Here is a 6,368-nt window from a genome sequence, read left to right as displayed (position 1 = left end):
AATAGACACCACCTGACAAAAGTCTTGTCATCGATACCAGTTTGTAAGAGCGACAAATAATAACTTGAATTCTGGTTGATCATTAGGAAAAGTTGTGGATGGTAGATTTTTCCGATGAATCATCTGTTGAACTGCATCCCAATCATCACAAATACTGCAGAAGACCTATTGGAACCCACATGGACCCAAGATTCTCACAGAAATCAAGTTTAGTGAAGGAAAAATCATGGTTTGGGGTTACATTCAATATGGGGGTCTGCGAGAGATCTGCACAGTGGATGGCAACATCAACAGCCTGAGGCATCAAGACATTTGTGCTGCCCATTACATTAAATACCACAGGAGAGATCAAATTCTTTAGCACATCCACATCAAAGTTCCTAAAAGCAAAGAAAGTCAAGGTGCTCCAGGGTTGGCTGGCCCAGTGACCAGATATGAACATTATTGAGCATGTCTGGAATAAAATGGAGGAGGAAGATGAATCCAAAAGAATCTTGATAAACTCTGTGAGTGCTGCAAGAACGCTTTCTTTAAGTTATTTGAGTCAGTATGGATGCAGTCCTCCAAGCTCATGGGAGTCACACACTATTCATTCTTTTTCCACTGCAACACGAGTTTATATTCTATACTGTACATTATTTCTGTTAATTGACAAGACTTGTCCAAGCAGAGTCAGACCTTCCTGTCCAAATTAAATAATTAATAATCAAGACATGATCATATTTTATTTTGGTAAAATAGGCATAATCTAGAGACCTTTGCCTTTCATATAAGCCACTTCTGATACCAAATGATCAACTAGAAGTCAAGGTATCATTTGTTCCTAAATCTTGGATAGGCGACAAGACTTTTGTCAGGTAGTGTATGTATGTACTGTAAATGCAAGCTTTTCAGCCACTGATTGTAATTACACAAAACAAATAATAAATCAGCTTTTTTTTTTTTTTTTGCAAGGTTCATGTTTTCATTGGCAAACATGACAAGCACTTTCCATAAATAGTTTACAGAACAGACCCTAAAACTCTAAATGCCATAAAAACCCTAATAAACTAATGCAGTTGTAATATTTTTTATAGGTTAAATTGAATTAAATTAATAGTGAAAATGGTTTGTCTTAAAAAAATGTTGATTATGGTAATTTTGTTTTTATTAAATTTCCAATAAAGAATGGAGAAAAAAGATAATTTTGAATGCACTTTCCAGTTGATGAGGGGAAAAATAAATTTTTATAGATTATCTTTTAGAAGGATTTGAAGAATTCTGGTCTAGTCTGGGCATGTTTTTTGACACGTAAAAGGATAATTTAGTTTGATTTATATTCAAAAGTTTTTATTTGAAACAAATTATTTCATATAGTTATGCATTTGTAATTGAAGCATTTTAATGAATTCCAGTCTGGTTTTGATTGAATTTTAATTCAAATTTTAAAAGTTTTTCAAACATTTACAGTAACATAAATACTTTTGAATAATAGCAAAACCACCTATAGAAGCACCTTCTCTCTCCTTCTCTCAAATTACTTTGAGTACAAACAAGTTACTATGAATAACTATGGCTTCTTGCACTGTATATATTGCCTGTTCTTGTTGAATTGCTAAATATCTCCTCAACTGTAAGTGTTTTTGGACAAAAGCGTCTGCTAAATGTAAATGTAACACTTTCCCAGTTTAAATTACTTTTTTTATCTGATGAATTTGATGAGATTTGGTCTAGTTTTGCTATACATACTTTTTTTTATAAGGTAACACTTCATTTTGATGGTCCATTTGAGTGTTAGACTGTCTGCTTAATATCTGCTTATACTGCTCCTTCAAAAGACATTAAACTGACTATAAGAAACTTTGCAAGTACATGTCAACTTACACTAACCCCAATCCTAACCCTAACTCCAACCTAACAGTCTACCTATAATCTAATGAGAATTAGTTGCAATGCAAATTAAATTCAACAAACGGACCATCAAAACAAAGTGTGACCTTTTATAACAATAACTTTGGTTGCAGGGTTGAATAAACATGGCTAATACACTCAAATAAAAGATGATCACTTTATTTTAAAGTACAATTCTCGCAATTAACAAACTAATAACCATACTATATGACTTTTGCCTCAATAAACTCCCAATTTGCTGCTTATTTGTAGTTATTGATGTGGTACTGCAGTTAGTTGTTGGTAGAATTATGAATGTGGAATATGATCATGCGGGATAAGTACTGATAAACAGCCAATATCTTAATATAGGGCAGTTAATAACCAAATAGATGGTAGTGAGAATTGGAGCTTAAGCTATAAATGTTAACAAAACAGTCTACTGACCTCTCATCATGTGCAGAAAGTTTGCTTTAAACCAACGTTACATTTGTAACAGTAAAAAATGATGCACTTACAGGGTAGCAGATGAAATATTGAGGACAGACAAACATGCAGAAGGAACGAGAGTGGAGACGACTTCATCAGGAAGCCTCTGCATCTGGATATCCTGAAAGATTGATAAAGACACCTTCACACCCTCGATGCACAGACAACCCCTGCACTTTATCACATTTCAGCTTGAATGGATGATTACACTCGCAGCCGTACACTTCCGTAGGTGTCATATAGGTGTATTATATAACAAACAGCCTTACCTTCATCAAAGTCTCATTAACGGCTGCTCGCTTCAGCTACAATCAAAGCAAATGTTTGCCATCTGGGAAACGGCGGTTTGCAAGCAGGTCGTTGCAGTTACAGCACAACATAAAACTAATAAGAAGAATACGGGGTTTGTTTCACAGATCCGAGATCATTATGAAGTTGCAGAAAAAAGCTGTTGTTCGTCAGACCCCCCCGAGAGGCCGTCGCCATGCCAGAAATCTCTGCATCCCGCTAACAAGAGATGAGAGGAAAGTCAAGCCAAAAAGACTTCAAAGACAGAAATAAGGCTCACGGTGACTTACATGCTGTTAGCAGCCTTATTACTCCTCGTGACACGCAACTAGAGAGATGTTTTAGGTGACACCAGCTGGGATTTGTTTGTCTTTTTATTAAATTGAAATAATGGAGACTGTACACAAACTCGTTCTCTTTGCTAACAGCGTGCGCTTTCCTGACATGTTGCTGACTGGCGTGTTCGGCAATCGAATTCAAATCAATTTCAATCAACAGGAAGAGGAACGAAAGTGCTTATGCAAATTAAGTAGAGGGCAAAAGTGTTTTTCATCGTTACCTTTTAGCGTCTAATATGCTAGTTTGCATGCTAATGTATAGGCATCGGTTTTGCTGGGCTTGCATTTATACGTGGAGGGGGAATTTATTCTGAATGCAGTTGGAAAGGTCATTATTTATGCATACATATACTGTAAGCTTGGTAGTACTTGGTAGTATGTCTCATTTAATATCTGAAGCATTAGATGCGATTTTTCAATTGATTTCCAAAACTGATTTTTAGTGCAATTTATAAACCAGTTTTTCTTTAAAATGATTTGCAGAAGAAATCATTTTCTGTTTATTTGCTTACTTTCAGGTCAATGAACACTTTTTCTCCAATAGAACATTAAAGAAGATTTTTTTTAGATGAAACCTTGGTTTCTTAAGCATATCTAAATCAAAACTCTAAATTAAGTCATAAATGATGAATGTGATTCGTTCTTACAGTTAGAAATACAATAAAAAAAAAACAATTATAAATAATTTCTATTAAAAAACACAATTCTTTTCAGATGCACTAGAAAAGGCTTACATGCATTTAACCCTCGACCATGCTGTTAGTTTCGTCATTGGGCTAATAGATGGACTTCTACAGAAATTACAAACATTTGTATTGTAACCAATATTTCATTACATTATTTCTCAGAATTGGGCCTTAAACCATTTTCTTTTATTATATATATATAAGATTAGTTAGTGCTAAAGACAAATTTGGTGCTTATATAATTAAATAACTTATGATAACGGCCCAAAAACTAGTACACCCAAATTTATATGTAATAGTAAAATAATGAATACAAGTTTTAAAAAAAGAGGACAATTAAGTGAAGCAAAACAAAGTAAAAATTTAGTTCAAACTTTGTAGGTTTTTTTTTTGCAATATTTCACTTGAGTTTAATTGTATTATCTTTCAATTTCTAAATATGTTTGGTGACTAAAATATTATTTTAATAAATATATCTGTTTAATAAATCTGTTTTGTTTAAACGCACCAAACTACATTGCCAATATTTACTAAGAAATGGATAAAGATATTCATTATCAAAATGGGGTGTACTTAATTATGCTCAGCACTGTGTTAAACAATTCAAATAAATATCATAAATGTGTTTTCAGTCAAACTATATCTCAAATTAACAATATTAGTCAACTACAGGATGTAAATTGTGTCAGGAGCTAAATGTTATTTAGTTTAGCCTGTTTGTGTAGTGACTCATATGAAGACTCAATTGAATCATATGAAGCTTAGGTCTGCAGTATTAAGTTAAAAAAAGTATTTTCAGCATTACTTTAAAGCTCCAAATAGCATTTTGTGCTTGTGTTAAAAGAAGATTACCCAAAATTTGACTTCCTGTCATCCACTCTGTTTGTTTGCCTGTACATTGATTTGCACTGTTCCTGGTAGATTGTGTTGGTCATTATGGAAATGAGCTGCAGTGTCTGTGTTCTCTAATTCATGCACTGTCAGTCAATCAGCCACAAAATTTGCCACATTCATCTGGCATTTTTTAAGACTGCTGTTGGTTTCATGCTGGTTTCCCCTGTTTACTAAACCTGAAACATTTTTTGCTTTACTACTTCGCTCGTGCAACAAATAAATGCCAACTGATTTACTATTTTGGTATTTCATTACATTTCTAAGTGCACTTTTTGGGTCCACTGTATGATTTAAGGCTCAAAAAAATCCAATCAGTCTGAACTGCTCCCCAAAATATCTTTGGGATATCAGGAACATGCTGACGAAGGCTGGAGTCTAATTAATCAGAGATGATTCACACTGTGATTAATCCCTGAATCAGATTTTTCCATGAGTCAAACATGATGTCATAAGTCTGTTCAGACTAGTCCTATAAATGCCTGTATTGACACAAACCCCCTATATTGTGCTTTAATGGATTATTCCTCCATCTCAATCCCTGTAAATCTCCTGCAATTTCAGGATTTGGTCTCCTTCTCACCTGTGGACACAGACTGCAGTGAGTAGAGGGCCAATACTATTAAGAGACACTATTGTTGCTCTGAATGACTTTCCCCTTTCCAGCTACCTTCAATAGATCCATTTAGTGTCTGTAACAGTGAGCGCGGGCCCTATATGAGATCTCAATAGACCTGATGTCCATTTGTTGGGGAGAGTTCACATGAAATTCTGACATTATTTACCACAAACCATGACATTAAATAAGTTTTTAAAACTGTTGCTTCCCTGTTAACATTTAAAAAATCTACATGCAGTAGCTCATTCACTGTAGGCTTCAGAAAATACTAAAACGATGAGAAATCCAACAAGTTTTACTATTTTCAAATGAAAATATGTAATCCATCCATCCATCCATCCATCCATCCATCCATCCATCCATCCATCCATCCATCAGTGTATATCAGGCTATAGGTCAAAGTATTTATACACTCACCAGTCACTGTTACATCTGTCCAACTTCTCGTTAATGCAAATTCAGTCACCAGATCTTAATCCAATAGAGCACCTTTGGAATGTGGTGAAACTGTACATTCGCATCATGGATGTGCAGCCAACAAATCTGAAGCAACTGAGTAATGCTGTAAGGTCCAGGCAGATGGTCCAATGAGGGTGTCCACTGGTGGATAAAGGTTCACTGCATGTTCGGTCTTTCCAGTGCACAATGTTGATTTATATTAAGCTTAACTCATATCTGACTCCAATTTTAGTATGAGGTAGTTTAGAATAATAATATAATTATCCTCGTTTTATCTGACTCCAGTTATAAAACATTGAGAAGGTTATTTTGTTTCCTTTCACATTATTTTAGATTATGATTGAATATTCTCTTCGGTTCATCATTTTATGTTATTCTCATTCATTGGGATCCCTATAACATCCTGAATCTTGTACCGGCCAAGTATACAATTTCTTAAGCACAAGCATGTCAGTCTTGGTCACTAAACAGTGGCGATTGACCGCTATCCTAAAACGGCAGAACCCTACTTACTCAAATTAGGATATTTTTTATGCGGTCCCCATAGGTCTGCTACCTCCTAAATCAAACAGAGCTATTTAGTCATATAATGATCATTACTATAGAATTAAGCAGACCAGTCGTACTTAAACTATTAGTAACTTTGAATAATCACTATACTATCTAAATAGTATTATAAGTTTAACAGGTGAAGGACTATCCCCTTAGATATCCTTTTACAGTCTAAGT

General features: G+C 34.5%; 1 long non-coding RNA gene across 1 annotated transcript; it reads right to left on the bottom strand.

Moving 5' to 3' along the window:
• Nucleotides 1–949: 949 nt before the first annotated feature.
• Nucleotides 950–3,135, bottom strand: LOC141379872 (uncharacterized). Its single transcript, XR_015520356.1, has 3 exons — nt 2,937–3,135; nt 2,628–2,865; nt 950–2,479 (listed from the first exon to the last, which is right to left on the bottom strand). It is a non-coding gene; the product is annotated as an uncharacterized LOC141379872 (long non-coding RNA).
• Nucleotides 3,136–6,368: the final 3,233 nt, after the last annotated feature.

The sequence above is a fragment of the Danio rerio genome, chromosome 21 (genome assembly GCF_052040795.2).
Source record: "Danio rerio strain M-AB ecotype USA chromosome 21, GRCz13ab, whole genome shotgun sequence".
Lineage (NCBI taxonomy): Eukaryota > Metazoa > Chordata > Actinopteri > Cypriniformes > Danionidae > Danio > Danio rerio.
This window is presented reverse-complemented; position numbering and strand designations above follow the sequence as displayed.